This window comes from Macaca nemestrina, chromosome 13 (assembly GCF_043159975.1).
Source record: "Macaca nemestrina isolate mMacNem1 chromosome 13, mMacNem.hap1, whole genome shotgun sequence".
NCBI classification, from domain to species: domain Eukaryota; kingdom Metazoa; phylum Chordata; class Mammalia; order Primates; family Cercopithecidae; genus Macaca; species Macaca nemestrina.
In genome coordinates this window covers 77,782,215-77,802,699 of record NC_092137.1, presented here as the reverse complement: position 1 = coordinate 77,802,699, position 20,485 = coordinate 77,782,215, and the positions used below count along the sequence as shown (strand labels likewise).

General features: G+C 35.0%; 1 protein-coding gene and 1 pseudogene across 4 annotated transcripts in view; one reads left to right on the top strand and one right to left on the bottom strand.

The window, feature by feature from the left end:
• LOC105465328 (leucine rich repeat transmembrane neuronal 4) overlaps positions 1–20,485 on the top strand; it is a 780,577-nt gene that overhangs the window by 104,483 nt on the left and 655,609 nt on the right. The window lies entirely within an intron of this gene.
• LOC105465329 (small ribosomal subunit protein eS4, X isoform-like) lies at positions 2,154–2,972 on the bottom strand (annotated as a pseudogene).

Sequence of the window (20,485 nt, the reverse complement as noted above, 5' to 3'; positions counted from 1 at the left end):
AGGGGTTAAATAGAAACTTGTAAACTTTAAAAACTTTTATTATGCCAAATTTTGAAAACATACAATAAAGAGAATGCCATATGATAAATTCCAATTGTTTTACATATATTCTATGCTTTCTTCTTTTTTCACTCTAGATTATTTTGAACCAGCTACCAACATCATACCATATTCCTGCAACAATTTTAGTCTGTATCTTAGAAACAGGAGAATGCTTTTTAAAAAATAAACACTAAATAAACACTATATCATCATCAGGCCTAGAAGATTCTAAATAATTTCATAATATCATAATCAAATATTCTATTTTTTTACATTTCTATGGTTTCATAAATTGTTTTCTGCTTATTATATCAATAAGAAAGCAAATGCATTCCATCTCTTGCAAATGGTTGATGTGTCACATTGCCTCATATTACTTGTTTGCAATTTATTTCTTGAAGAAACTGTGACATCTTTCCAGTAGAGTATCTTAAAGTATGGATTTAACAAATTGCAACTTGTTGGTACCATTTATTACATTTCTCCATCAGACATGTATGCTATTTATCGACAAGAATATGATGTATATGGTGTTTTGCTCTTTCATGTTTATGTAGTATTAACAGTCATAATAATCAATGCCAAAATCCACCTTTTATAGAGATTACAAAAAGTGGTATTTTACTTTAAACATTTCTAGTTTTATTAACTGGAATGCTTGCACAAAGAAAAACTTTATCTCTTCAACTACAGTCATGCACTGCATAACAATGAGGATCCATTCTAAGAAATGCATCAATAGATGATTTCATCTTTGTTCAAACATCATAAAGTATATACTTACATAAACCTAGATGGCACAGCCTACCGCATGCATAGGCTCTACGGTGTAATAGGCTATACGATATAGGTTACAAACCTGCCCAGCATGTCAGTCTACTGAACACTAGACAATTATAACACAATGGTAAGTATTTTTGTATCTAAACATACCTAAACATAGAATAGTTACAGTAAAAACACAGTATTATAGGCTTATAAGACCCCTGTTGTATATGTGGTCCATTGTTGACCAAAATATCATTATTCATTGCATGATTGTATTTGGTTACCTCAAGATTTCTCAACCCTGGTGCTATTGATGATTTTGGACTAGATAATTCTTTGTCATGAGGAATTGTTCTGTGCATTGTAGGATATTCAGTCATGTGTCTGGACTCTTCCTTCTAGATGGCAGTAACGCATTTCCCTAGATTTGACAACCAAAAAGATCTCTAAGACATTGCCAATGACCCCTCGGGGCAAAGATAAAAAAACCCAGTTGAGAACCACTGGGTTATCTTAAGATGTATATATGAAAAGCAGGATATGTTTGATTCTTTTCCTTTATTTATCAGTTTCCCAAATGACCAATTAGTTATCAAGCTTTCCTTAGAGGAGACATAATAACTCATAATTTTAAATGTAATTTATGTCTTTGTATTCACTGTAGCTACTAGTTCTATTTATGTTCATATTTTCTTATATTTTTATCTGTGAAAGACTTTTCTATTTGGTTTCCAAATTTCTTTGATACATCTAGTGGCCTTGTTTCCTGCGATACCAAGTTCTTTCAAGCTAATTTTGTGTATTTTTGTGTAAAATTTGTGTATTTTCTGCCCAGGCCTGGAGCCCACTATTTCTCCAAAGAGTCTTGTCTTTTTTTACTAGGAAATGTAATTTAGAAAATGCAATTTGGGTGTTTGAGGTGCTCATTAGTCTCAAGGCGCTTTCAGTGGACAAAAGTGGGAATACATATGTATATATATGAGACATATATATATATATCTCTCTCACACACACACACACAAACACACACAGAGTCATATTTCCAATTCCATTTCAGTATGCATAGCTTTTTTTCTTATTCTTTAACCTTATACCTGTATCTCCTTTCTTCACTGCTGCAAACTTTAATACCCAATGATACTAACATAGTCACTCATTTGCTTTATACTTGTGGTGGGCAGACAGTAAAGCTGCCCTTAAATTTCTTACATCCTACTAATTAAACCCTAGTGTAATCTCATACGCTTGAGTGTGGGCTGGACACAGTGACTCAATTCTTTTTTTTTTTTTTTTTTTAAATCCTGCCACAATATTTTTAATTACGTACAAAGGTCTGACATGTCATCCAGGGACCCATTTCACCCACTGCTCTGTTTGGCCACCAGTCTTTTTTCTCTCTCTTCAGCAATGGTGAGGCGGATACCCTTTCCTCGGGGAAGAGAAATCCATGGTTTGCTGCCTTTGCCAATAACAAAAATGTTGGAAAGTCGAGTGGCAAAGCTGTTGCCATTGGCATCTTTCACGTGAACCACGTCAAAAGATCCAAGGTGCCTCTCTCTGTTGGTGATCACACCAATTCTTCCCAGGTTGGCACCTCCAGTCACCATACACAGGTTACCAGTGTCGAACTTGATGAAATCAGTAATCTTGCCAGTCTCCAAATCAATCTGAATATCATTCACCTTGATGAGGGGATCAGGGTAGCGGATGGTGCGGGCATCATGAGTCACCAGATGAGGGATTCCTTCTGTGCCCACAAAGATCTTTCTCACTTTGCATAACTTGTACTTAGCCTCCTCAGGTGTAATACGATGTACAGCAAAGCAACACTTGGTGTCATAGGTCAGACGGAAATTCTCTCCCATCTTGTCAATGCTTATGACATCCATGAATCCAGCAGGGTAGGTTATATCAGTTCGGACCTTGCCATCGATCCTAATGAACTGCTGCATGCAAATCTCCTTTACTTCATCTCCTGTCAGGGCATACTTAAGTCTGTTCCTTAGAAAAATGATGAGGGGGAGACACTCTCAACTTGTGGGGACCGGTGGATGGACGAGGAGCAAACACACTGGTCAATTTATCCAGCATCCAATGCTTTGGAGCTGCTACCCGCTTCAGATGCTTCTTGGGACCACGAGCCATGGCTGCGTTAGGCAAGGAAAGAGACAGTGACTCAATTCTAATGAATAGAATTTGACAAAAGTGATTGAATGTCACTTCCTAGGTTACCTTACCAAAAGAGCATAACTTCCGTCTTGCTGGCTTTATGTAGTTCTTTGCTGGTTTGCTTTGAGGTAATCCATGTGTTCTGTTATAAACTGCCCTATGGTGAGGTCCACATGGCAAGAAACTGAGGAAGACCTCCCAGCAACAGCTAGAGAGGATCTGAGGTCCTCAGATGAACAGCCCACAAAGAATTGAATCCTGCCAACACCGATGTGAGTGAGCTAGGAAGCAGATCCTTTCACAGCTGACCCTTGGGTTGATTCTAATGACAAACACCAGCCAACACCTTCATCCCAGCCTTTGGAGAAAAGTCAAGTGCAGACACTCAGTTAAGCTGCACCCAGATTCCCACCTTCAGAAACTGTCCCCAGGTGTGAAATGGGGCTATAGTACAAGCACAGCTTTCTATGTTTACTGATTGTATTTCTTCTATGGTTACTCAATCGTTCCTTTCCTTTGTAATTCTGGAAGGCACTTGGGCAAGCGTGATTAATCCTAGTTTTTCTTTTCTTTTCTTTTTCTTGAAGCTCCCTTGTAAAATCTTACATGCTTTTATTTGAAACCCACACAACTTTATTATGTAATGTCCATACTAGGTACTGTGGAAAATGGAAATTCATAAATTAGTAATAACCCCAAACAAAATACAGTCAGCCCTCTGTATGCATCTATGATTTTTTACATCATGGATTCAACTAACTGTGGATCAAAATTATTCAAAAATAAATTGCAGCTCTATTGAACATGTATAGACTTTTTTCTTGTCATTGTTTCCTAAGCAATACAGTATAACAACTAGCATCTATTTACATAGCACTTACAATGTGTTAAGTATTGTAAGTAATCTAGAGATGATTAAAAGTATTTGAGAATATTTGTGTGGGCTGTATGCAAATACTATGCTGTTTTGTATAAGGGACATGAACATCCATGGATTTTAGTATCGGTGAGAAGTTCTGGAACCAATCCCTCATAGATACTGAGGGACAACTGTATATAACACATGCCAAACTATGGAACCTTCTATTGACACAGCATTAATGTTTCTTAGCCATTAATTTCCTTAACCAAGAACATGAGTCTTGGAATTAACTTTGGCCTCAAATGTTTGTAATCACAGCATAGGCAGTAAGCCAAAGAAAATAAATAGATAAATCCGCTGACAGGACAGACGAAAATAATGTATTTATGTGTTCACTCACGCGACAAATATTTATTGTGTCTACAATATATTGGGTACTTAGAATAGTACTATTAGAATATACTAATAGTAAATATTGGGTACTATTCTAAGTACCCAATATATATGAGTAAATAAAGAAGACTTAAAAATGCCTTTGTGAAACTTATAATCTAGCAGAAATATATAAGCAATAAACATGAAGAATAAGTGAACATCAGGAGGCAGGGATCCTAGGACCACCTTGAAAGTCTGTTAGCCACAGTAAGTAAATGCCATTGTATAGTGGAAGCTGGAAAATGCTATGGAGATAAATAAAGTTGGTCAGAGGAGAAGGAGTACACAGAGGTGGCTTGGTTTAAATTGAAAAAAGATAGTGACTTTGTGCAAAGTCATATGCATGACTCAGGAGAAAACAACTCAGGCTGGAAGAACAGCAAGTCCAAATATTTGAGTGTGCCTGCTATGGTCTAGTAACAGCAAGGGAGTAGTGTTGCTGGGATAGAATGAAGAAAAGTAGAAAGTGAAAAAGACATTGAGGGGACACTGGCTTTTGAAGGGCCAAATAGGCACAAGAGGATTTTGTCTTTTTCTCTGCAAACAATGGAGAATCACTGAAAATTTTTGAGCACAGAATTATTAGTAAATTAGGACAACCCACGTCTTATTTCAGTCTCTGTGATTCAAAATAAGTCAAGAGCATATGCTCAGGGATGGAGCACCGTGTAATAATTTTATAACCTGACCCTAAATTTGTACGTATCTTTGATATACAAACATATTATTTTTCTCAGTTTAATGTCTGTATAAACTCTTCAAAAATTGAAATGGATGAAAGTATACCAACTAATCAGATCATGTCACATAGTATTTTTAGAAGTCATCAGGAATACCAAGTATAACACTGCTATTGTTCCTACCTCACAGAATCACTTTGGAGAATTCCACAAGTCCTCATTATCTGTGCTAAAAATATATATATCAGAAATGTAGTTAGGGTCTACACTAAGAACCCCTGACACAAAAATAACACAGTTGTGTGCTGTTTACATCTTCTTAATGCACAAGGGCTTCCCTAATGAAAGTTCTCATTTGTTTCCTTCAAAAATCATCCTATGCCATTAAACTAACTTTCAAAGACTAATCATCTAATTAATATGATTTTGTTCTCTCTTTAGTCCTATCTCTCTTTTGGGAACTATTATTATTCAAACAGTAGGTAAAGTGGTATATTTTTCTTGTTTCTTAAGCTTTCATTTATTATTATTTTCCATTATTTAAAAAATGTTCTATGTTCATCTTAGTTTGGGTTTGCATAACAAAATATCATAGACTGGGTGGCTTAAATAACAAAAACTAATTTTTGTGCAGTTCTAGAGGCTGGAAGTTCAAGATCAGGGTGCCAGCATGGTCAGTTTCCAGCAGGGTTCAGTTTCCGATGAAGGCTCTCTCCTTGACTTGCTGACAGCCATCAAAGACCCCACTCATATGAGCTCATTTTACCTTAATTACCTCCTAAAAACCGTATCTCTAAACAGAGTCACATTGGGAGTTAGAGCTTCAACTCCCAAATTCAAATTCATATGAATGTTGTGAAGACACAATTCAGTCTTGCATGCATGTATCTATACATGCATATACACAGATATACTTGTACCATATTCATACATATGCATACATAGTATGTGCATACATAAATATACATACTATGTGTGCATGTAAAATATAGACAAATATATATCTATACACATATACATACATATATACTTCCCATTTCCTTTCTTATTAATAGCTTCTTTAGTTCTCTTAAGAATTTAAAATTTAAATTTGTTTTTCTTTGATTCTAAAATTCTCTCCTATTACATCTTCTTCATAGTAATTCACATATTGGAATTTGTCGGTTTCATCTCTTATTTCTCAAACCACTGGGTTCCTTAAACAAATAGTAAATTCTCTTTGTCTATTCATACTGTCCCACCCATATTAGACAAACCTGCACCTTGAGTGAATGTTTATCTTCAGATTGAATTCAGGGACTAGGAAGTTGTCACTTAACAGGCAGTAGGAAGAAGTTTTCCTTTCACTGTGAGCTGAAAGGAAATGAGTTTCAGAGGAGAGTCCCTTCCTGAAATGTGCAAGAAAGCTCCTAGTTCCGTGTTTGACAAGAGAAATAGAAGTGAGTCTTTCTTGGTTGCATGATAGAGAAATAATTTCACTTTTGAGTAGAGCTCCCAGAGGGAAGCCAGAGTAGCAAGATCAGCAATGTTTTTCCAGATATGAGTTTAAGACGTGAGTAGAAGCAATTCATCCCCTAATGTTGGAGAAACATCCTCGACCCAACAGGTACATTTATCTAGTTCATACATGCAAGGATGCCTGGGAACCAAGAACTGACATGTGTGGCACCCCTTTAGAAAAAATTTCCCTCTTTTTCTCCTCCTCATCATTTCTATCAGTGTTTGCTATTTATATTAGTTGAGTCATTTCAATAGAATACATTAGAGTAAAGATAATGTCCTCCTATGCCTGTTGAGCCATGTAAGATCCAGGACTCCAACACCCTTTGACTTTATCTTTTCTGTTACAGAAATCAGGTTTCATCTCAGCTTTTAAAACTTTGTTTCATACATCTTGTGTTATTGCTATATTCTCTTAAGAAAAGAAAATTTAACATGGAGGTAATAAATGTTCACTTAGTAAAATTTTCCGTCTTGGTGTTTATGCAATTTTGTATTAGGCATAATTGAAAGTCAAGAGAATTCTTGACTTTCATGAGTTTACTATGTAGTTAGAATTTCATAAATACCTAATGTAGATGACAGGTTGATGGGTGCAACAAATCAGCATGGCACGCGTATACCTATGTAACAAACCTGCACATTTTGCACATGTATCGCAGAACTAAAAAAAAATAAGTTCAGGCGTGATTAATTAAACAGAGATAATTACAGTAAGCCTGGGATAACCTCCTTGCCGACTCTGATATAAATTCCTATGGAAATACAAAATAATGGAGCTCAGAATGAATTCAGGGTTCACTAAGAGATACATTGGAAATGTCTTGAAATGGTTTTAAAGGAAATCATGGGTGTGAGTGGGTGGAAATTTTACCTGGCCCATGCCAAAAATAAGCAAATGTGAGAATAAATGAAGTTTCAAGAATCACTAGAGGATTCTCAAGTAAGGAAAGTTCAGAGAGAGCTTAGGTGATAGGCTTTAAAAATATATTAGATTGGATTTAGCATCTATACATTTTTTTCCATTTAGTAAACAATTTGCACTTCACACAATACATCTCAAGATTATTTCATATGTGCTAAACAATCTAGTGTCAATAATAATTATCAGGTTTCTACAATATGATTAGTTGTGTCATGGGAAAATAAGTGTGTCAAAGAATAGTACTCTCTAATTTCATCACTTGTCAGCATTGAAATGGCCAAAGATTCCAAATAAATCCACACCTTTTCCTTTGATCCAGCCTCAGATAAAATTGGAATGGATCTTGAAAAGGAAGGATTTCCATAGCAATGTAATGTCGAATTTGTGTAGGAAATATTCTGAAACATAGAAGTGATGCAAAGGACATAGAGTATAAGCTAAGAGCCTCAGTGGATGTCTGACAGAAACTAGTTTTGTCTAATATATATATACACTGCTGATGACTTCCTCCAGTAAACCATGACTAGGAGGGAAAAAAAAAAATTGAAAACAATGATTGCTGTCTCGTGATTCTTTTTGCTACTGATTTAGAAACTCTTTTGTGTTCTTAGCATTTGTAGTCCCAATAAAATAAGAAAATAATATTAAAATAGGTAAACTATAGAAATGCAATTTCCAAAACAGGTTCTCAAGGTGGTTCCCTTTGGTATATGAACTATTCATCTGATAATCTCACCTAGCTTTACAATGTATACACATATATACATACGTATATGTGGCATATATGCATATACATGCATATATACAGATATATTTGTTCCATATTCATGTATATACATACATAGTATGCATAAATATGCATGCTATATATATGTACAATATAGACCAAAAGATGTATCTATACACATATACATACATATATACGTCCCAGATCATTTATTTTTAATGGCTTCTTTCTTTCTCTTAAGAATTTAAATTTTAGATTTGTTTTTCTTTGATCCTAAAATTATTTCCTGTTACATCTTCTTCACAGTAAATCACCTATTAGAATTTGTAAGTTTGATTGCTTATTTTTCAAACCACTTTCAAAAGATGTGGGCTGCATATCACACATGTGAAATGACTTATACAGGGACTTTAAATAAGAACACACATTCTTTAAATCACATGATTTCAAAAGTCAGATTATTTGAGTTTCACCCCCAATGACAATTTAATAAATTATTCTGTAATGTTTATTTTACATGTAAACAAATAAAAAACAGTGTAATTGTTCATGCACTCATATGTCTAAAGTAAAAAAAATATATATTAAAATGTTTCTTAGAAGATCAAGGTACTGGCCGGGCGCGGTGGCTCAAGCCTGTAATCCCAGCACTTTGGGAGGCCGAGGCGGGTGGATCATGAGGTCAGGAGATCGAGACTATCCTGGCTAACATGGTGAAACCCCGTCTCTACTAAAAATACAAAAAAAAAAAAAAAAAACTAGCCGGGCGTGGTGGCGGGCGCCTGTAGTCTCAGCTACTTGGGAGGCTGAGGCGGGAGAATGGCGTGAACCCGGGAGGCGGAGCTTGCAGTGAGCCGAGATCACGCCACTGCACTCCAGCCTGGGAGACACAGCGAGACTCCGTCTCAAAAAAAAAAAAAAAAAAAGAAGATCAAGGTACTGCTGTATGATTTTTTTAATGGATGACTTTTTATCATGTTTTCCAAATTCTATGCTTACCAATTTAGCAACATTTTTTCTTAGTGACCCTTTAGTGAATTAAAGCATAAGCAGGCTACATATAAATGAAATTTGATACAAATACTTTTCTAAGTAAAATTAAAATTTAACATTTTTTCAAATATTGAATTTTAAAAAATATATTATGTATAGATTTCAGAAAATATTTTTGAACCTGTTTTTTAAGTAATGCAAAACCATTTACGTTGTTTAAAGGGAATTTTTTTATTTTATACATTTAATATAATTTATTACAGCATGAGAAAATATATTTCCTATTAGTTACTGACCTGCTTCCTTCAAAGTTCTGTATCCTGTGGTGAAAATAATAGAAATATAATAATTTAGTGTGTAATGTACCAGTTGACTTTACAAATATTACCGTAGCATTTAATAAGCAAGAATACACTTTCCTTGCATTTATATTGTATCAGGTATTCTCTAAATAAATACTCAATACTTCTCACTTTTAAAATCTATTTTAATATACAAATTAGTTAAACAATTCATAGACACAAAATGGTCTTTGATTGATGAATTAGTCCTTCAGGGAAGAAATAGATGTGACAGTGTCTGGTTTTATCATTTTTGTTCACTCATCTACCTCTAGCACCCACAGCCATGATTGACACAGAGAAGGCACTCAAAAGATATATGTCAAATGAATGATGATTGAATGAATAGCTACTATAAGCATGTGCATTTGTTATTTAATTATTAGGGAAGGAGATATGATAGCTAATGAACTCACATTTTAGAAGGCTTCTGAAGTATGTTTTATAAATAGACCTAAAGAAAAATAAAATATTACAGTATTTTACTAGACCTCTTTATTTTAAAGACCCATTTATGCAGTTATCATATTAACTTCTTTATATATCATTTTTTTCTTTGACACAGTATCTTCAGTTTTTCTGTAAGAAAGAAGCCCTTTTTATTAAACATGGGATGCCTATTTCTGGTGGTTTTGTCTGAAGTGATATGATTTGGCTAAGATTCCATTAATAAACACCATAGTAAGAGATACCTTTTGACAATAGTAATTTCCTGTGTTTATTTTTATGGAGGGCCAGAACTATCTGATTTTTTAAATTGAGAATGAATTTGTTGCCATTTTAATGTTGGGCGATTATCAATCTTTCTAACAGTAGCATATGTTCATGAACAAACTCTAAGCATGAAACAAAACCTCTTACAAGCAAATGTTTCGGTACTTACCATGAGTTATATATTTATTTCAGAAAAGAATTACGGATGGACTGAACAATCTATAAGTAGCCACTGAATAATATTTGTTGCAAAAGCCTTAATAACATCAGACTTGTTCATTTGTAGGCTCCTTATGAGCCTACAAAATCACATTGTGGAGGTGAATGTTTATTAGTTACTGTCACTGATTTTGCAGTCATTATTTGAAAGTCCACAAGACTTACAGGGCAAAATTAAGGAAATATTATTCTATCCCATAGTAAAGTAGGTTGAATAAATAGAGTCATTAAACAAAAGAAAAGGTGCAAAACATATTTTATTTTAAAGAAAAAGAGATGTGGCATGAACTATGAAAAGAAAATAATTGTATATCCTCCCACTACATCTTGATTCTATACTACAAATTAAGGAAAATATTAGCCAATTATATATATTTACTACGTCGGATTTTGGTCACCATCTAGTAACCAAAAATAAATCCATCATGTTTGGATTTGGTAAGTTAGTTAGCATGTAATTAATGACATTCATTTGTGTTTTATTTATTTATGCATGTGACAAGTATCTAGGGAATATCTATTATATACCAACACTGTGCTAAGGTCTGTGATACAAAACCTACTTCTGCTCTCAAGGAATTAAGCCCAGTTGAGTACAGACAAACAAATAGGCAATCATAGTACAAAATATAGAGACGAGAGAAAGGTGCTAGGAAACATTTTTAGGAAGTAACGTGTAAAACGAATTCAAGAGGAGACTCCTGAAAAAAATAGTACTTCTAAGGAAGCTACATGTTGAAAGGAAATTCAACAGGCAAATAGATGGGAGCAATAGAATGTTCCAGGCAAAATGAACAGTATGTGCAAAAGTTTCCATAGAGAGTCCAGAGAACGTGATGTTTTAGAAGACCTAAATATACTCTTAAATAATGGAATTGATCCATGGAATTTAATAAGGCTAGATGAATAAGTTTCGAGTTCAGTAAGAAATCTTGATAGTTACAAAACTGACAAAGAATAAAATTGAGGAATTAATATGTTCTTGCACCTTGAAGAGTAGAAAGCAACTTTCAACTGGAAGATATAGAGTACAGCCTGTAATACAGTTAAAATGAATAATTATTAACATGAAGAAATGCATTTCTCTAAGAGAAGTCTGTTACATGTAATTAAGACATAATCATTCTTCCATTATCAGAATTGTATGCAGAAGTATTATTTTCCTTAAAATATTCCTTCAGAAAAAAATGTGTATAAAATATTTGGATAAAGTGAACAAACTTACGTCTTCTTAGGTAATTTTTCAGTGAATATGATTTGTAGTACACTGGAGTGCAAACATAGCAGTACAATTTAGAATTATAATCAATATTTACTCCTTCCTAAATCACGACAATCTAATCTTTCAAAAGCCTATTTTGGAATGACTAGATTTCAATAGGACATTAGAGGCTATCTTCTCTACCTTCTTTGTATTATGTGTGGAAACCCAAAAGCAATGAAAAAAAGGCATTGGAAAGTGTCAAAGTCTATCTTCAATTTTAGTTTTGATGCCTGATTTTCCAGCCAGTCAGCTCAGACACCGAAGGTGGATTATTGGTGCTGCCTGTGTGTGAGGGAAGATGGTATAAAGCGGGGCAGGAGGCACAGGAATATTTGCTCATTGATCAAATAAACTAAAGCACAAATTCCTTGCATGAACAGTATACTACTGCCTTCACTTTTGGTGCTCCCCAATAGGCATTGTTTCCAAAGAAAGTATGATTGGGTAAGAACAATCTGCCATCACTACGAGAAACTGTACGAAAAAGCACATCCCTGTTGCAAATTGTACTTAAAATTCTATCTAATTACTTCTGTTGCTGGTAGTTGTCTGGGGTTGACAAATAATTAAAGAGATAAACAGAAGTATGAACAAGGCTTGTTGGGAACACAGAAGAAGATCACTACCATTATCAATACAAGGTTTGGGGAGAGGGCAGGGGAACAGAGGAAGGATGGTTGGCACTAGTAAATAAACTGTTCACACAGTACTAAGTATTTCTTTTTTTTTTTTTTTTGTAGTATGTACCAGACTAAATTATAACTCTCTGTGTACTTGTTTGTCTTGCCTTGAAGCCAAAGATCTGGCTTACTCATCTTTGTTTTCTCAGCTCTTAATATAAAGCCTACCACTTAAGAAGCCTTAATATCTGTTTGTTGAATGAAAGGAATGTTAAAAAACGTCAAAAGAAAGAGATATACAGGAAGAAAATAAGTAAAGAGAGAGAGAGAGACAGGAAGAAAGGAAATAAAGGGATAAAAGAAACCTGACATAATCATGTGGGATTAGAAGCATTTTAATTTGAAGTAACAGTATAACCTCAAGTGCCTTGTCAGTTAGGAGTATTGCAAATATCTCCTCACTTTCCCAGTGTAATGAATCGGATTTGTAGTGAACTCTGCTTTCAGGAAAGTCTCATTGATGTTTGAAGGACCACAGCTATCCACACAGTCCAGAAGATCTCTGAGGAAATTAACATAACCTTAACATATGGATATATGGGGTTGTGTGTGTGTGTGTGTGTATATATATATAAAATATATGTATATAAACTAGATGGAAAATTATCAATGTTTGCCTGTTGCTCTGCTTATGAATCTTATGTCCATATGTGTAAGCATAGTTTCATTCCATTAAATGATAGTGTGCATTTTTTCCTGATTGGGGGAGAGAGGAGAGGAGAGAAGAGGAGCTCTATTGTGGTTATTTGTGTTTTGCTTCTCAACATCAATTCTCCCCCTTCTGGAAACATCTTCCCATATGTGCGGTGTGAAATCACCCTTCTAATTATTACATTTAGGAAAAATTTTTTCCATCATTGATTGTGTTGGCTTAAGCCAGTTGGACTGTCCATTGCACAAGTAACAATGTTTGGTCCAGAATAGGGCAAATACTACATTCAGAACAAGAAGATCAAAAGAAAGATCTCCTGTGGCTTCTGAAAAAAGAAAGCTTTTCACTGTTTGCAATGTGTAGGATGAGTTTAGGAGGCTGGGACTGCTACAGCCAATTGGTTACATGAAAGGAGGCAGCTTGATGATGAAACCGACACCCAGAGGAAAGGGCCCTGAGACATGGATCTCAGTGACCCAGTTTGAGCCTTCACAGCAACTAAAGCCAGACCTACTCATGTTCATTTTAGGTCTATCGAGCAACAAATTTCCTTTTAGTTCAAGCCAGTTTGAGTTAGGATTTCTGCTAATTACAAGCAAAAGAACCCTTAATGATGCAAGTGCTGAACTGGGAATAATAACACCAATAGTTGAGTCAATGGTCTTGCCATTAACCAACTGCACGTGGGAGCAAATCACCTCTATAGTAGAGAAAGCTGTCTCCAAAAAAGGAGAAGTCTTTCCTTCCTACTTCAAAAATGTATTCAGTGCCTCAGTAGAGAAGATGTACACAAAAAAGCTTTTTAAGTAGTAAATTGCTGAACAACTATATAAGAGAGTATTATTGAAACCTCAGGGGTGTAGAGTAAAATGAGCATCATTTTTTCCCTCTTACTACTAAAAAAACTGAGGCACAAAAATTAGATAGTAGAAACTTAAATTAAGATATTTAAATTTACTATCCAATATGTCAGCCATTCCATGCTGCTTATTTTATTTTAATTTTTATATATGTCAACAGAATAGTTCTCACTCGCTAGTGAAGTGTGGAATAATATTGAAAATTATGTTTTATTAGTGACAGTAATTTCTGATTAGTTTTTGTACACACTTTCCCTCTTAATACTCTTGTGGCCAGGGTTACACTTACAGATTGTGATTGCACAGACACGGCCGTGTGTTTCAATGTTGTCATATCTTCAGTCACAGACAGACATGATTCCAAGCAGCCACATTTCCTTTTTACAAGGAGTAATTCACATTTAGGCTGTTTGAATTACTCTTGGGGTTAGCACATCAAGAAGGCATTATCCCAAGATTAAACACTGGTAGCTGCTTGCAAAACGCTTGCAAATACAGAATATTTGCTAGATGGCTGAACAGATGCAATTGTGGTATGCTAGAGATTTAGGGAACTCAGGAGTGGAACGTATTAAGAGAGGATACTTTTTTCCTACCATCTGCTAGTCTTTGCTCAGAGATAAGTTTATTTATTTCAAATGGCATCCTTCTAGAATCTTTGTTGCACTGTGAACTAAAATGTTGCCCCTAATTTTTTTTGCCTATGTCTAGTGTCCTTGTTCAATCCACTTACCTACCTTTCATTCCTGGCACTGAGGAGATATTTATGTTAATGGGTCTTGGAGGCCCTTATGAATAATGCAAAACAAAGGTAGAACTCAGCCTGTGGAATGCAGGCACAAGTGGTCCATCCTTAAATAACTCATGTAAAGCCTATAGTTGTACTTATGGGGGACTGATGTTGAGGCAGGGCTGATGCCACAGCAGCTCACTCCTAAAATCAAGTGAGAGAAGCAAGAGGAAATCACGACCCCTAAAACCAAGGTCTCACTGACAGTAGTCCACGTGCTCTTCAAAGATAAAGATGAGATTGTATGTATTCTTGTCTTTCAGAGCAAGTAAACTGCCTTTTTAAAATTGTCTAAATGAACACATTGGTGTGTTGATCAGATGAGAGCTTGGTTAGAAATCCAAGACCCTGGGGGCCGGTCGCAGTGACTCATGCCTATAATCCCAGCACTTTGGGAGGCCAAGGTGGGAGGATCATGAGGTCAGGAGATCGAGACCATCCTGGCTAACACGGTGGAACCCCGTTTCTACTAAAAAATACAAAAAAAAAAAAATTAGCTAGGCATGGTGGCAGGGGCCTGTCGTCCCAGCTTCTTGGGAGGCTGAGGCAGGAGAATGGTGTGAGCCCGGGAGGCAGAGCCTGCAGTGAGCCCAGCCAAGATCGCGCCACTGCACTCCAGCCTGGGCGACAGAGTGAGACTCTGTAAAAAAAAAAAAAAAAAAAAAAGGAAAGAAAGAAAGAAATCCAAGACCCTGGGATCCGATACTTGGTTAGCCTATCCTGAGACAAGATGTAACAAAGAGTAACTTGAATCATGTTTTGCTGAGACTATTTATTGTAAAGTTTAGCAGAGCTTAGAACACAAAGAAGATTAAGGCTATAAAGTAGACTGCCAATGGACTCTTCTGTGAGGGACCAGGGGAAGGTAGGGAAAATGAAGATGGAGCCTGAATCTGTGCTCCAGGAAGCCTTTCCTGAATGTTCTCTTCGAAAGTACACTACCCCTCTACATTTTATTTGTAGCATTTTATAACGCTTAGCAGATTATTCCTGTGTTTCTAATGCTCAGGATTTATTGTTCCGGGTAGATTATAATCTCCTTGAAAATAAGATTCTTGTTGAGTCCATCTGTTACATTCGTATTACCTGAACATTGTGCCTTCTATGTAGAAAGTTTCCAACAAATGTTTGGCAAATGGAATTGCGCCCAAGATGGTTAACTTGCTTGCTTTTTATGGCAATGGTGTATATAACAGAATCACCTTGAGAGGTTTAGAGAAATATGCAGACCCAGTCTATTCACCAGAGACTGATGTGCTCAGTCAGTTTTAGAGCTTAGGATGTGATTTTAATAACCCTCCCTTCACCAGATGATTTTGATATACATCCCTGGTTATAATCACAATGGAATGAGTAGAAAAGAAAATAGTGTTGATTCCCAATACATGTGTCCCTAGGATAAATTTCAATTAGACCACATTTTCTTTAGCATCCTGCCTTCTCAATCAGTATGCCTCTCCCCTTTATAAGCACCCCATACTCAGTGTACTTTCCCATAGGATCTATTTCATTTAATTAGCTGTCTTCCAGATTGGAAAGTAATCCCTGATCAGGTGTTAGCTAGTGCTTCCTATGGTGTTACATCCTGTAAAGCAATTTCAATTTAATAGGGCAATGTGAGGACCAAAGTCTTTAGGGCTTAAGATATCTAATAGGGGTTTCAAGTACCAATGTGGGAGCTATTTCAGGGCAGGTAGGTCTTTAAAATATTCCTTAAAAATCACAACAGAACTGGCTCCCTACTCAGGTGGTTGGTCCTATTTTCCCAAATATCAGACTCTAGTTACACCTGACATGGTAAAGTTTCTAGTGGTTCTCTTTCTACTGAATTATGAAGCCCTGATATTAGAAAATATTTATATGTAGATTTCTCTTCTTTATATTTTACTTAAAAGCCTATAAGACTTGTTTATTTTTTCTTCTCAAATATACAGATAAATATAGATGTAGATACGGATATAGGTGTGAATATATAGATGATATTGACATAGTTATATATGTAAAGAAAAGTCATCCTTCCAGAATCTCAGTGAAATCATGACTTCTGTAAAAGTTTGGTGATGACAGGTTTATTAATCTGGGCTGTCTCTATTTAGGAATTAGGTCAAGGTTTACTTCTTGGGAGTTATTTTCTACTTTCCCCATCACGATGTTAAGTGGGGCAAGAAGGGGGCAGAATTGCCGCCAGAGGAGAAGAACTGCACCAGAAGGTTGCAAATACTTCCTATTTTCGATTCTGGGTTGATTAGCATTGCTCCTTAAACTTCTTCAGTCAAGCCCAATTTCAACTTAAGGCCAGTAAAAGTAAAAATAAACTATTTTAATTAAAAAACACCCTGGTACATGAATGTCATGGTATATTTTCTAGAAGAGTAAAGGTTGAAGAAGTCATATTTCTTATTAAAGAAACTTAGCCAGTTATTGTACTTCAAAAGAAAAAAAATGTCTTAAAGTGAAAAAAACACACACAGAGAAACAAGAGCAAAAATGATTGAACCTAAAAGGCTGCTATGGTTTGAATACATCCCCATCAAAATTCAGTATTAAAAGATGGGGCCTTTAAGAGGTAACTAGGCCATGAAGGCTCTTCCCTTGTGAATGGAATGAAGGCTATAGTATAGAAGGTTTAATGTAGGGTTCACCTAGCTTGTCCTTCTGACTTCTGCCATGTGGGAACACATAAAGAAGGCCCTCACAAGATGCTGGTGACTTGGCATTGGAATTTCCACCCTCTAGAACCATAAGAAAACAGATTTCTATTCTGTATGCATTATCTAAACTTAGGCATTCTGTTAGAGCAGCACAGATGGATTAAGACAAAGACAAACAAAAAAGACTTCCAGTTGAATAAATGATGTTGTATGTCAGACACCCTTACACATATTATTATATTTAGTTCTAATATTAATCCTGTGGAGAAAAACTATTATTATCTAGATTTTCTTTCTCCGATTAACTATTGTGATGAAAATCACATTTAGCAGGATTCAACGTTCATTAAAACACACACACACACACACACACACACACACACACACACACACACTTTCAGTGGAAGAATGTTACTTTCATAATGGGATGAAAACAGCAATATTTTTCCCTACAGTAGTTGGCTGAATTAGGATATAGTCTTAATGAGTGCAAAGTATCAGTCTTAGCAGATAGTAGAACATGCGTATGTGATTTATGATACATTCTTTTGACTGTTTAATTGATATTCATTTATAATTTGAAACATATTTATGAAACAGATATTATAATACCTGTATTAGATGCTGGGGGATTGAATACAGGCATAATTTCTTCTTTTGGTAAAATTTAGACTAATGGGGATACAGAGAAGTAAACAGACAATTATAATACAGAGCACAAGGGCCACAGTGGGAAATCAGAACTTGACAGAGAAGCACCTATCCTTCCTGGGGGGATTCAGAGGCATGCAGGGCTAACTGGTAATGTGGATGAACAAAGGAGTCAGTGGTTCAGTTGCTGTAATTACTAAGGTTTATGAGGAAACACAAAATGAAAATTATTTGTGAACAGAATTTCCACAAGTTAAAAATTGATTTTATATTTCTTAAGGAGTTAAATTCTACACTTAACAGATAGGTGAAAGTCCTAATTAGAAGCAGCATCTTTTAATGACTTACTTTAAATCGGGATTTATGACCTGATTAAAAATTCACTTTTGTCTCTAAAAATCATGTCTAGATAAATATCTTAAACCATGATAAATATTGAGATGTTAAGAAAGCATTACTAAATTAAATAGCAGATATGACAGCAAAGACTACAAAGCCATGGAGTTGGGAGCACCATGGCAGGATGTCACAATTATGGCAGAGGCCACACACTTAAAAAACAAATGCAAACAGGAAAAATCACTCCCCCTGGGGCCAGGATTAAAGGATAGAAATGGAAAGTATCTGTGCCAAAAACTGATTTTTAAAATGGAAAATATTGAAGAGAAAATATTTTCTTATAAGACTGGTTATATTTTCTGAATGTGGAGATAGAGATTCCTGTATGTGTGTGACTATAGACTTTGATTTGCAAATTTCCTTCTGAAACGTATCAAGGTAAAGAAGATAGGTTATTGGTTTGAATCAAAGAAACAAATGATTAGACATTTGTGATTTGTTTCCTCTGTTGCCAGGTTATTTGGTAATCACTATTTCTTCAAAAGCTACATTCAGATCAAAGAGAAAAAGTTCAAACATGATCTGAGCAAGACTGTTGACAGACAGTTGGAAATATTGACATAGCCCTGAGACTGGTAGGTGGGGCTCCTTGAAGTCTTTCAAGTGTATATATATAATATAATATTATATTATATATAATAAAATATATAATCTAATATAATAATATATGACATATTATTATATATAATAATATATTATTATATATAATTATATAAACACATATATTATATATACATATATTATATATAGTGATATGTCATAATGTTATATATTATAATATATTATTATCTATATTATGTTATATATTATATTATATATTATGTTATATATTATAATATATTATTATATGATATTGTTATATATTATAATATATAATATTATATATACTAATATATTATTATATAATATATTATATGTAATATAATATTATATTATGTGTGTATACTATTTACCACAGCTTTTTCTGCCAAGATTTATCATACCTTCAACTGCCAAAACAAACAAAAAACCCATAAAAGTATAAACCAACAATAAGCCCCAAATTAACAAAACATGCGCTCAAAACTAGATGTTCTTTTTTTCAAAGGTAAAGCTTTACTCCCCAGAGTATTTGTCAATCTGGAATCAGCAACTCGCAAAATTTTAATGCAGTAATATTACATCTCATACATATAAAAATATTTCAGGGCACATTCTGAAAATAATATAAAGGTAAATTTACTTGGTTTATATAACTTTGGTTTTCTTCTAATCAAATATTATTTCACTTGTCCCTTTTTCAAATTGTTTTCAAATGAGCACATGGAAGATCAGCATATATGTGTGAATTCATCTGACCTGATGAATACCAGAAAGCAAATGGGCAGATACCAATTCTTTGTAAGTTTCCTTGGTAGGATTTACTTTTAATTATAAGCGAGTTCGACAGTCTCATCTTAAGGAATAAATTCTTCCTTTACAATTAGAAATTATCTATTTAAAAGATTGGCTTTATTGACCAACTTTACAGTAGTTAACTTTGTAGCATATGCATCAGCAGCCTCCTGAAAGAGAATTAAATTCTCCCTGGGCACTGGGCAGTATATTTCCCCAGTTATTTCCCACTATAATGGAAAGACATATTTTTTGTGGTCATATTTTTTTAAGATACAAGATTACTCTATTCCAATATTTTCTTGTTATTTGAAAATTTAAAGCAGGAAAAGAAATGTTTTCTACTTCAGTTCTTTATATAAAATGAAAGTACTCTCTCATCACACTAAAGGAACATATTTAAGCTAAATCTATGGACTGTGCAAAGATGTGTGTGACTATCAATGATAGTAACACCTATAGTACTGATACAATATTAAATGATTTTCACTCTACTGACTATAATATTACCAAAAGAGATCATGTCAGGCTGGATGCGGTGGCTCACACCTATAATCGTGCACTTTGGGAAGCCGAAGTTGGAGGATCACTTGAACCCAGGAGTTCAAGACCAGCTTTAGCAACATAGTGAGACCTTGTCTCTAAAAAAGGAAAACAAAACATTAGTGGGGCCACCTACTCAGGAGGTTGAGGTAGGAGGATCACTGGAGCCCAGAAGTTAGAGGCTGCAGTAAGCCATGATCACATTACTGCATTCCAGCCTGGGCAATGGAATGAGACCCTGTCTCT